Source organism: Haliaeetus albicilla, chromosome 16 (assembly GCF_947461875.1).
Source record: "Haliaeetus albicilla chromosome 16, bHalAlb1.1, whole genome shotgun sequence".
NCBI classification, from domain to species: domain Eukaryota; kingdom Metazoa; phylum Chordata; class Aves; order Accipitriformes; family Accipitridae; genus Haliaeetus; species Haliaeetus albicilla.
In genome coordinates, this window is record NC_091498.1 from 6,372,077 (window position 1) to 6,384,349 (window position 12,273).

General features: G+C 46.5%; 1 long non-coding RNA gene across 1 annotated transcript in view; it reads right to left on the bottom strand.

Annotated features, from left to right (window-relative positions):
• LOC138689452 (uncharacterized) overlaps positions 1–11,613 on the bottom strand; it is a 279,500-nt gene extending 267,887 nt beyond the window's left edge. The window contains exon 1 of the long non-coding RNA XR_011328282.1: positions 11,442–11,613. This is a non-coding gene — a long non-coding RNA (uncharacterized lncRNA). The remainder of the gene's footprint in view (positions 1–11,441) is intronic.
• Positions 11,614–12,273: the final 660 nt, after the last annotated feature.

Below are 12,273 nucleotides of genomic sequence, written 5' to 3' on the forward strand. Positions count from 1 at the left end.
TTGGCTTTTCTACATGGACACAGTCAACACGGGCTCAGATTTCCCTGTTGTCTCCAATATTAGGGTTTTATGGTGAGATCCTGGTGCCCCTCCTGTTTTAGAGGAGTGAAAGAGTCTTCTCCCTTGACTGTTTTCTGTAGTGCTATAATATTCAGACACTTCAAACAAAAGATGATGGAAGGGCAAGAAAATTACTAAGTGGTGGTGCTAGCAACAGCATACCAACAGCCCAGGCCAGGCGCTTGTTGGCACAGAAAATTTCCCTTCCATGTTACAAAGCACAACCAGAGTTAGGCTGTGCTCTGACATCGTATTTCCAGCTCCTGCCACCCATGGCCACCCCTGCTGTCTGCCTAGCCTTCACCACACTGTCCCTTCACCTTTTTTCCGTGCTCTCCTGCAAGCTCTCTGCTGTACAGAGGAGCATTTCTGTTCTGGACCCACAGCAGAACAAAAGCTGTGTACGGAAACACAGCAAATCTCTGCACTCCAGGGACAAGGAAAGGAGTAATCTATTAAACTCTTAACTCCTTGAGCAGACTTGGAAAAAATTAATAGCATAAACCCTGTAAATTCACTTGGGCAGCTCTGCTACAGAGTCAAACAGCAACTGTGTCACAAACAGACCCATTGGAGCCCCGCAGGGGTATCAGCTAACAGCCTGCTTCTGGCAAAGGAGAGGAATGGAATGAAATGGGCAGATATAGAGAGATGAAGCTTCTTCCCACTGCATTTAAATTCTCAGTGAAGTCGGGAAGCATGTTGTATTGCACATGGAGAGTGATGGATCTTGCAGTAAACTGCCAGCGGAGGCTGATATCTTCAGCTCCAGGGTGGGTCTTTGCCTGGAAGTAAAGCCTTCAGGTTCCTTAAATGGTCAAGTAGGCGCTCTGACTTCAGATGTCTAAAAGTTAGATGCCCAAGACTGATCTACTCACTCTATGTCCATTTTATAGTCAGGGGAGAGAAAAGTGAGTCATCTCTTCTCAAAACATGCTGCTAAGCCAGGTCCAGTGAATCACCTTGAGGACCTTGTTTCTCTCTATTGAATATAAAAAGGGTCTGGAAAGAGTGGTTCATGTTTTTTATTTGTCTTTTAGATACCAAAGCTGTGAGATGCACTCTACCTTAAAACCAACCACTCTCTTCCAGCCTTGAAAGTCTGCATACCAGTGGGCACATCTATGCTATCAAACTGGTTCTCTTTGTTTTGGTCCAGGGCTCCAGCCTTCCATGCTAAGTGGATGTTCAGTCCCTGAGACCCAGCATAGTATGGACCAACTCATAACACTGGTAAGGGAAGCACACTGAACTCAGGACAGTGAATTTCAGGGGCTACACCCTGGGGTTGGCATGGATACCCCAGCCTGGGTGCAAGGACCAGAGCTTGCCCTTTCACATGAATAGCAAAGTGGTTGTAGTGTGAAAGAAGAGGAGTGAGGCTGTATTTTCAGAACAGGAAGATGCTCCTCCAGGCTTATTCCTAAAGTGCCAACACCCATTTAGCAGATGGGAATGCAGAATCTCACTGAAGGTGTGACAGGCTGCTGGGCTGTCAGCTCCTCTCCACTCTCCAACTTGCTTCACTCTCCACCCTGCTGGGAATCTTACCTTTAATTGCATCAGCACTGACACAAGGCCATGATGTACCCCTTGAATTCATCCATGAGGGGTTCCAAAATTCTTGGTTTAAAAGGGAAACTGCTAACAATTTGTGTGCCACAAAAAATTAATAATGCAAGAGAAGTGGGAAAAAAGGTGATCTATTATTTAGTATTGGCTTTATTTCTATATACAACGTGTTCAAGGCATGCTGTGTCACTCAGACCTCTAGAAAACAGAAAAATGTGAACCAGAAAAAATTACTATAGGGCCAGTCCAGCTCCTAGTCAGCACAGTGCTCTGGTATCTCAGTGAGCCCTAAAACTGGGAACAGGAATTAAAGTAATAGGATGACCAAAACAAAAGCCTGCGAGCTAAATTCTGTTCTTATTCAATCAGTTGTAACCATGAATGGGTACTGTTGATTCCAGCGTGTGTTGGATTTAATCACCAAGTGCACTGACACTACTCTGGAACAGCCTTCCTGAAACAAGATCCCTGCAGTTATCCCCAGCAAAGCACTGCAAGCTGCCAACACCAATGCATCACCCCTCCCACCCACCCCTGCATCTGCTCAGCTCCACAGCAGTTCAGGCACTTCTGGAGCACAGTAATTATAAGAAAAAAACCAACAAACAAAACCCCAACAGTGTTAGGAGAGGAAAGGACCCTTAAATCCTGCAGAAAACGCTGCAATTCCATAAACCAACCCAGCTAGAAGTGGGGTGCATTCAGAACTTACGAAAGTTTCTGTGAAAAAGGAATATACTTGTCTTCATGAACGAAGATGAGCACATGGCAAAGAAGGAGGGGAATGGAAGAGATGACCAATATTGACACATAGAAAATCCACAAGGACAGACTCAGTACCCGCTTAGTCCCATTCCTGCCCAAATGTTAAAATCACACTCTGCCCTGCCCTGTCTCTTTTCTCCAAGGACAATAAAGAAGTATTTAGGGATAAAGGGTCCAGCTTCCCCAGGCTATAACAGGATAGTGCTTTGAAATAACAAGCTGAAACAGCAACTGCTTAGATAATCTAAGCTCAAGAGCTTGGTTTGTACAGACTGGACCCAGACCCAAGAAATCCTGCCAGTGCAGCTTTTTCCAAAACTCACAGGTCCATGGAAAACACTGATTTTAACTGACGACAGTGCAAAACAGGGCAGTTTTCTCTGCCCAAGAATAGGGCGAAGTCCACAGGTCCTCTGTATGACTGCATTTTGGGGACATCTCCTTCAAACACTGATGCTTCCTCTCCAACTCCAAACCTTCCTAAGCTGCTTTTGTTTCAACAGTGAGGAGAAAAGGATTAGCTGTCATCCGGACGAATGGACGCACCCAAGGTTTTTTGTAGTTGCAGCAGCACCAGACAGCAAAGCTGGATTAAAAAATCTTGGCAATTTTTATTTTAGCTTCTTTTAGACTGAGAGATATAAATAAAAAGTAGCATCTCAACAAAAGAGAGCTGCTAAGACTGCTGCTTGACTGCATAGTGTGAATTGGCTCCTGAGAAAATCTAAGACAGTTACACTATTACAAGTAGTATTACAATTAATGAGGCCAAGTCACCTAGAAAAACCTGAAAGGGAGATATCTAATGACAGAACCCTATTTTCTAAAACCATTTGTATGCATATATTTGGGAAAAGTGCAAAGGCACTGTGTGCATGCATGTGTACAGCCATCTGTGTATGTTTGTGAATGTTGTAATGTGCACTTGTGTAGTTGGGGTCAGTGAAAAATGGAAATGATTTGTGTTACTAAGTTAATCCTCCTGTCCCAGGACCGCATGAGCTCTGCACACCACTCCTGCCAGATATTTGTTTAACCTGCAGGCTTCACTCACTCACTCGTCCTCCTTTTTCCAGGGCTTTTATCGCCTCTTCCACAAAAGTTTGCTTTATGTTTCACTTGGATCTTCCTTGTTACAGACTGTGCCTGTGACTTCTTAGCCGCAGCAGATGTGAAGAAGGCATCATTCCCCTTCTTGCACCCGCCTTTTGTGTGTTAAGGATATTATCACTTAGTTTTCTCTTCTCTAAGCTACACAACCCAATTATTTCTCTCTACCCTGTCAGCCACAGTCTTCCAGACCTCTTGATCATTTTATCAGTCTCCTCTGCAGTTTTCTTAGTTATTTGGTTTCCATCACTCTTGAAGTTCAGTGCCCCAAACTGGACACAATACCCAGGTGGAGTCTCCCAGTGCAGAGCAGAAGGCTGACTCCATAAGACTTCCAAGTTGCAGTCCGGTTTAGACTGCTAGAAGTCTTCAAAGAGTGACAGTTGTGTTTGGCCTATATTAGTACCTACTGATCAGCTGCAAACCCAGCTTCAGGTGAATTTGAATCATCCAGAAATTGCACCAGATCAGAATTTCTGATAAGATTTTAAGGAGACTTCACATAAGCTGCAGCTGCGCTGCACTGGACACTGTCAAACACATCTTAGGGAATTTCTTTCTCCTTAAAGTCTAAATCTGGTGCTCCAAACAGTATCTCTGGGGTGAGATGTGAATTTGGGGATTCCTCTGCTTTTGGAGTATTGCTCTATTGCAGTAGGTCACCCAATATCTCTACACATGCTGAGACAACCACTTCTCTTCTCCAGGATAAAAACGCAAATCTGGATGGAAGCATCTAAGAGACTTGGCCTATGGGATGACTGTTGGATCACAATGCACCAAGCAAGTATTTAATTATAGGAAAAACAAAGCTTACCTAAGGTCACTCAACAGACAAACAGCACAGCAGCCCAGGTCTCTGTGTCACTGCATTGCCCATACAAACACAGTTAGTTTATAATCTGAAAAAGAATGGGAGCTGCTTCAGTGAATTCAAACTCAGTCACTAAAATGCAGAAGTTTCCAAAGGAAATGCCCTTAAGGTGTTTTGATCACTTCAGAGTGGTAGCGGAAAGGCTATGGGAGTAGATGAGCTGAGTTAATGAACAGGGTTTTCCCATCTTCACTTGTCTCTGACCCCTAGCTGATGAAAATAGAGGACATTTAAACACTGAAACTTACAGCCCTACTTTGTTCAAATAATGACTCTGCTTAGCATGCAAGCCCTTGCTAAGGGGTAGTGTTTATTTTATTCTAGAGTTTAATTGAATCCCCAGAAGGCTGTCCCTAGGCAAACTCATTTGAGAGCAAGACTCTAAAAATAGTAAGTGTTGGGACGCATTTGGGACAAGCATTAAGAGAAGGTGACTTTTCACAGCTGTAAGCCCTTCCCTACACCCATCCCAAGCATAAAGTTCTGCCAACTCTCTCTGAGTCAGTGCTCCTGTAAAGTCAGGACTCTGTACTTGCCTCTATTCACACTTTCAGTGGAGAACCACAGACTGATCTTGACCCAGCTTCCATTAGTTTCACATTGCTAATACTACCAAACTTGGGCGAATCAGTTCTGATTTGTATCACCAGAAAAACAGAATTCAGTCTCCCACAGTGCTGGTCATTATCACGATTATTCTGTCTGGGTTAACGTGGCCAGTAAGCTCTGGCTGGCTGGAGATGTTGTGCTTTGGAGGAGACGGAAATCCCATGCCAGCTACAATTCACCAAAAGTCCACGGGAGTTTCTTCCCAAGTTGGCTTCCACTAGAAGATTGCTGGTCAAATGCTAGATGGGATCATTAAATGTGGTCCATGCAGAGACCTCCTAGCATACATTCAAATTTGTTCGGGCCCCTGTGTGAACGCTCTCATTCAAGATTGAGGAAGTTCATTCAACCCACACCCCATTACTCAAGCCTGAAAATATGCATATCCATACTCTTCAATTTATAGAAGACAAATTGTGTTTTCACTTATTTGGCTGACCTGCCATGACTGCCCTGGAGGTCATCCTACAGAGGAGACCCCCAAACCAACAGTGATTTCATCTGGGAATTGTGACTTGATCAGGATTGTCTACTACATTAGCCCCCAAAGACCCCAATCCACATCAGACCCACGAGGAGCTCAAGACCCCACCATGTCAGAGAGCTCAGCCAAAGGATTTCAGCCTTTTCCTGCAATGATCCCACAGAGTTAATTCCTGCCACGTTCTGGACCTGGCAACGGCTGCCTGGGCTTTTTCTTGCCAAGTGCCAGTCATTGCTATTGTAACTAACCAGCTAATGGCCTGGCAGGATGCCGTGAGCAGACCTGGGGTTAATGAAGACTTCCATCAAACACCCTTTGCATGGGTGAAGGGGACAGGGAGATTTAACACACTGTATTTGTTTGGAAGGGGCTGGCGATAATTAAAAATTAAATGGACTTTCTCCATTATGCATTCATTATTGACAGTTCTGTATTAACTGGGGATTTCAATTAATAGTTCTTCTTTGCTAGTCCAACTTTTCTAGCAGCTAAACTTATCACCAGAGCTAATTGCTAACACCCCTTTTATCCTCCATCTCCATGTACTTTTAATCTGTAGCAGGAATCCAGGCATTTCAGGGGATGCTCTTAGAAATACTTTGCAGAAAAGCAGCAGAATGCTTCGAAGAAAATGTTCTTGCCTCTGTCCCAGTCCAGCTCTCTGTTCCCTAACAGAACAGAACTAACAGAAATCTCAAGATTTTTCTTTCCTCTACAGCCACAGGACAAAATGCTGACATGACTCTTTCATGGAACCTCACGCACATGCTAATTCAGTTCAACTCATTCTTTTATTTGATATCTTAACACTGCTTTCAAGCTTTACTGATCAAGTTACTATTGCTGTTAACATTATTTATAGCTGTAGCCTTATCGTGAATCAGATGAAGCACCTGGTGACCCGGGTGTATTTCACATTGCTTACTAGGTTGTTTATTCAAGAAAAAAACACAATAACATTTAGGGAAACCTTGGAAACAAACATTTCCCATTTTCTACTGCATTTTTACTTAGACATTGCCTTCATGTTTACTTTAGAAAATTCTGAGAGGGAAAAAACACACAGTACTGAAAGAAATTTTTCAATCTACATTAAATAAAAGCTTTGAGAGTGTAAAAACATTTTCTTTCCTTTCACAAGAACTAACACTAAATGCAAAATATCCATTTTTCATGCCACAAATTACATTGCCCCTAAGGTCATTCTGCTTGGATTGTCTGTGAAGACAGTTCATTTCCCACTTACATGCAGCTCCCTTGGGTGCCACGGGCCAGGAAAGACCCTCACAGTGAGACCCAAGCGCAGGTCAGGGAGGGTGTTGATGTGATACCTATTTGATAGTGGATCACAGAGACCTTTCTTCTTTGAACACTACAACAGTTTAAGGGTGTTTGACCATGCACTCTTGGACAACAACTTAAAACATCCCACCCTGCCCCATCAAGAAATCTCACCTACATAAAAACCGTCACCACAAGACAGTTCTTTTCTTACGAGAACTTGTTTTATCGGCAGTTTCTCAGCCACCTTTGGTAAATGCAATGTTCCCCAGTGGCAGGTAACAGAAGACCACAGAAACAGTGGTACTGGTTCAGACCAAGGGTTCATCTCACTGAGCACCCTCTCTCTAACTTTACCCTTAAAAAGGAGAGGGCAAGAGTGGGGCAAGCAGATATGATGCCTCCCCTACTAATCTCCCAGTCTCCAGACTTTTTCAGCTGAGAGTATTTTCTCAGTCTCTACGTTTTCCCAATTTCTAAACACCTGCTAATGGTATTTTGCATTTATTAGCCCTCAGTGGGGATCTCCAGGTAGCCCCACCACCATTCAAAATGATAAATAAAAGTGATTGCTGAATGCTGCTGCAATGAGTTGACAGACTTGAGTAACTATTCACACTCCTCTTGCTAATGGTGACATTTCTGATGCAAGGGGAACCCAAGCACCCACTTGAACATTGGCATCATGACTTCCCCTAATGGGAAGCAAACTGCAAGTCACCTCTGTCACTCCCCAAACTGGAAATGGCAGTGTGCATTGGCACTGTCCTGGGATACCCGGGCTGTGGTTTGCAGTGAAGAGCATCCCAAACTAAACCACCAGCATCATGGAGACTCAGCAAAGGCCCCACGCTAGGTGAAACTACAGCTCTGGAGGGCAACATGCCCTCTTCATTTTCCATGGCAGCAACTGGCAACTCTCCAAAACCTGCAAGCCGGCACTGCTCAGGTCTATTCTTCTCTCCATGCATGTGTAACTCCCACTAAATTATTACAATAATAATACAAAACATTTGTAAAGTGTCCTTCATGAAATGGTCCCAAGGAGATTTCTTATTCAGGCATAATTAAACAAGCAGTGAACACAACTCTTTTCCATTCAGACTTAACAGTAAAAGCAGATGGGGCTCTTCCCAATATGAATCCGTATCAGACTGCGCATCGACCTCAGGTCAGGGATGCAGGGAAGCTGCACTGAGAAAGGAAAAGCAGAACTAGGGGATGTGGGGACAAGTTTATGGAATGCTTTTCTCTGCTGACCTGATTACCCTGGAAAAAGGCTTTGGGGTCAGTCCTGCATCTGAGAAATATCATCCAAAATGGAGAAATGTGGAGGACAGAGGTCATCAGAGATAGCAAGGGGGAGAAGAGGACTGAAAGAGGGCAGAGAAGGGATGGAGGAAAAGACCATTGCAAGAAACATCCTTTTTTTCTTGAGCCAGGGATAACCTTGCTCTGTGGTCACTGTGGCAGAAGCACACACCTACCCAAACTACCTTTAATCTACCCTTAGGTTACCTTTACTGTTAATCTAGCTTTAATTCACAAGCCAACAGCAAGGGGCCTGCTTCATCGTGGATTTTCCATTGCTACTGATCCCAGTTCATCCCAGGACCTCAGGTGGCTCAGAGAGGCTGCTATAGCCACATGGCTATTCATACCCTGAATAAAAGTGAGCTTAAGTACTACAAATGCTGCAGCCAAACTTCTGACTGCACACAGAGGTACATATCATCTGTTTGTTCAGGACCTGGCACACAGGGGCTGTGCTTTTGGCCCTGCTTTCCAGGGCAAAATAGAGGGGTCCACAGTCAGCATCTTGGCAAAATGGCAAAGGCAATGCCAGAACACCGAGAGGGCTTAGAAACATACATAGAAACAGAGTGAGACTCACAGGTCTGAGGTTTTGAGAGGGTTTTAATTCTTCCGGAGAGTGGGAGTCTTGGTTTCTGTTGCTGTTGACACAAGGAGTGGGAAGAAAGGCTATTTACACCTTTTACTTAAGGCCATATGTGACTTCAGTCTCCAGCATTGACGTTTCAGTGCTCACATTTCCTCTGCCCACAGAAGGTGACTCAGGGAGTGAGCTCCAATATCTTGCTCAGTGTAAACAAACCAAGTGAGCTGGATTGACATGGGATCCCAAATATCCCCGCAGAGCACACAGTAACACAGACGTTTCAGGAGCAAGGATGAGAGGACAGAGATGGGGCAGGATCTCATTCACAGGCAGATTTCAAGGCTGAAAGGAGCAGAGGCCCAGCCACCCCGAGCCATGGACAATATGACAGACTAACTGCCTACTAGGGACAGCACTTTTGCACTGAACGCTGAGGCTTTCAGATTTACCCCAACAAAAGCTTCTGTCTGAAATGACAGCTCTGTGCAAACGAAGCCTTATGGCCATAGACTCCCACAAAAAACAGGGTATTGGCCATGTAGGGGAACTGGCTCTGCTCAGAGCCCCCACTTCACACAATGGGTAGTGATGACGCCCTGTGTTATGCACCCACTCCCCCCGACCACCTACCACCACATGGCACACCCCCTCCCGTGTGCATTAGCTGCACCTCCTCACAGACAGGTTCTTCCAAAGAGGACAGATCCTACCAGACCTTTACTGAGGATCACCTCAGAAAAGACCTTCTGAGTTATTTCTCTTGCCCTGAAGCCAGACTTGGAGGGATGAATCACAGAATCACAGAACAGCTGAGGTTGGAAGGAAGCTCTGGAGATTATCTAGTCCAACCACTCTGCTCAAAGCAGGATCAATTACAGCAGGTTGCTCAGGGTCCTGTCCAGTCAGCTTCTGAAAACCTGCAAGGATGCCTGCACGTGCACCCGCACTAACTCCACAACTGACCTGGGCAGCCTGTTTCAGTGCTTGCCTACCCTCACAGTAAATAAAGTTCTTCCTATATTTAAACAAAATGCCCTGTATTTCAATTTGTGTACCACAAAGGAGAGTCTGGCTCCTTCTTCTTTACTCCCTTCCATCAAATACCAGTACCAAGCCCAGCACAACAGCTACAGCAGGAGAAGTGTATGTGCCTGCTTGTTGAGATCACCACCACGTAAAAGGCAGTAGAACCACCCCTGCATGTTCCCATCACAGAGCAGGGAACTGAGGCACTGAGAAACTTAGTGACACTACCAAGGTCAAACAGGACATTGATGGCAAAGGCAGGAGTTCAAACCCAGAAGTTAGGTCTCAGCCCTCAGTCCTCCACCGGTCTCCTCTATCTGGCACAGCACATCCTACACTCACTGCAGGCCCAGCAAAATCCCAGACCACCTCCCTGGCTAAGCAGACAGCAAGATCCCTTTTGTTTCAGAAACGAGATGCTATGGGTGTGAAGGGAAAGATGAGAAATGCTATTCAGCTGCCCTTTCTCCATGTAAGAAACCAATAATACGCATGTATGTGGGAACAATTCATTTAGTGACATCTTTGGAAGGCATTTTCCAGTCTTTGCTTCCAAACAGCTCCACAACTACAGCAGTTTCAGATAAATTAGAAAAACCTTCAAAAAGGAGGTCCCACAGAGCCACTGAGGATTTCCAGCCTCTCTTTTTGTTTTACACATCAAGTCTCCACTGGCCTCTTTGCACGTTCCTACCTGTTGCCCCTGCCCAGCGGCACCCTTCAGGTGGATGCCCACCCAAGGGAGGCCATGGCCTGAGTTTCCACGGCTGTTGGGAACCATCTAGTGGCCCTCAGCCGGATTGCAGCAGTGTCCCTCCTCAAGCAGAGGACTCAGCAGAAGTAACACCCGACCAGGTCAGACAATAACCACATGCCCAGTGGTGTATTCCCCCATTAGACTGGCATGAAATTGCAGACTATGGTATTCGTACTTGCACAGGTGCTACTCTTCAAAGAAAGCCCAGATTTCTGCTATTTTCAGTGCAATGAATATCCTCTGTCCCCATTCTTCCCCTGCTGCTTTGCACAGAAGCATCTTTGCTTCGCTTAGTCACCTCAGGGCAACAGTTGGTTGCAACTTCATTGCAAGAGCAGCTAGGCAGTTGCTCTGGGTGAAAACATGACAGCAAGGAGCATGGTCCTGGAGACACTGACAGCTGTCTTAATGGAAAACTCCACAAAACATGCTTGATGCTGACAGCCATTCCTACCTTTACACCACCTAGCTCACCATCTAGGTCCGTTTTCTTGCTGTCCCTGGTAACTTATCTTACATCCCATGCAAACATCGTGTCATCCCCTCAGGGAGCGCAAATTACCATCACTATACGAAGGTCAGTGGAGTCCTCATGTCCAGCTGAGGAAATGACCTTCCCGCGGTGATACAGTTAATTCATTGGAAAAATAAAACAAATTCCCCTTTACATAGTAACGGAGTGGCCAGGTTAATGAGGTGTCACTAGCAGAACAGTCTCAGCTGGCGGAATTTTTAGTTAATCTAATCTATTGCCAATTAGCACCAAATTCTGATGGCTGATTCGTGTTACGAAGAAGAGAACGTAGATAATTAAGCGCTTAGGGGAGCACCTTTCCTCCCCTCCCCAGGCTCAGCTTCACTCACGGAGCTCTCCTCCGCCTTCCCAGTCTCTCCTCCCCCTGCGACTCTGCCTTACGCCCCGGCCCTGCACGAGGCCGAGAGCCGCTCAAGGGGCGGGTCGTGCCGGTTACGGGTTTTTTTTCCGCCGCTTTGGGCGCCTTACCGTGTTTTCTCAGCAGCCCCGCACCGCTCAGGGGTGTCCCGGCCCCAGCGTGTGTTCCTGCAGGCGGTGGTCCCTCGGGGGGGGAGCGTGCTCCCGTGTGTGTGTCCCCCAGGCTGCGGTGGAGTGTCCCCCACGGGTGTCCTTGCCCCGGCGTGGGTCACCCCCAAGCTGCGGTGGGGTGTCCCCCACGGGTGTCCCTGTCCCTCCTCAGCGGCGGCTCCCCACAGCCCCCTCCCGGCGCCTCCCCGCGCCCACCTCCCCTCAGGCCGCTCAGGGGCGGCCGGAACCGGTTCCGACCTGTCTGGGGCGGTTGGGCGCCTCCTCACGCACAGAGCGGCTGCCGTGTGCGAGGCGCTGCCCGGGCTCGCCGGCTGGCCGTGCCTCAGCCATGGTCGGCAGAGGGGACGCCCGGGAGGACGTTTAGCTGCCATTTCACAAACGCAAGCTGGAGGAAGCAGGGTGCTGCCTCTGAAGGCCTCTGGGCTTTTATGTTGTTGGGGGTTTTTTTTGCTGTTGCTTCTGGTACTAATGATCAACAGAAGAGTTGGAAGGGTGAGCGTTTTCCTGACAGAGCCAGTTAAGAGAAAGAGGTTAAATGGGCTTAGTCTAGACAAGATAGTTTGAAAGCAGGGGAAGCATGCATGCTCTCATAATTCAGGTGCAAAGTGCTGCGTTGGGATGACAAGCAATGTAAACTCTGCAGATTACTTGAGGGGGACAGAAGATGTCCAGGTGGAAAAACTAAAATCTGAAGACATTAAAAGCACTTAGGCGGTTTGGGTGCCTCTTATGTGGGACCCAAATTGCAGAAAATGCTGTGTCATTTGCTCAC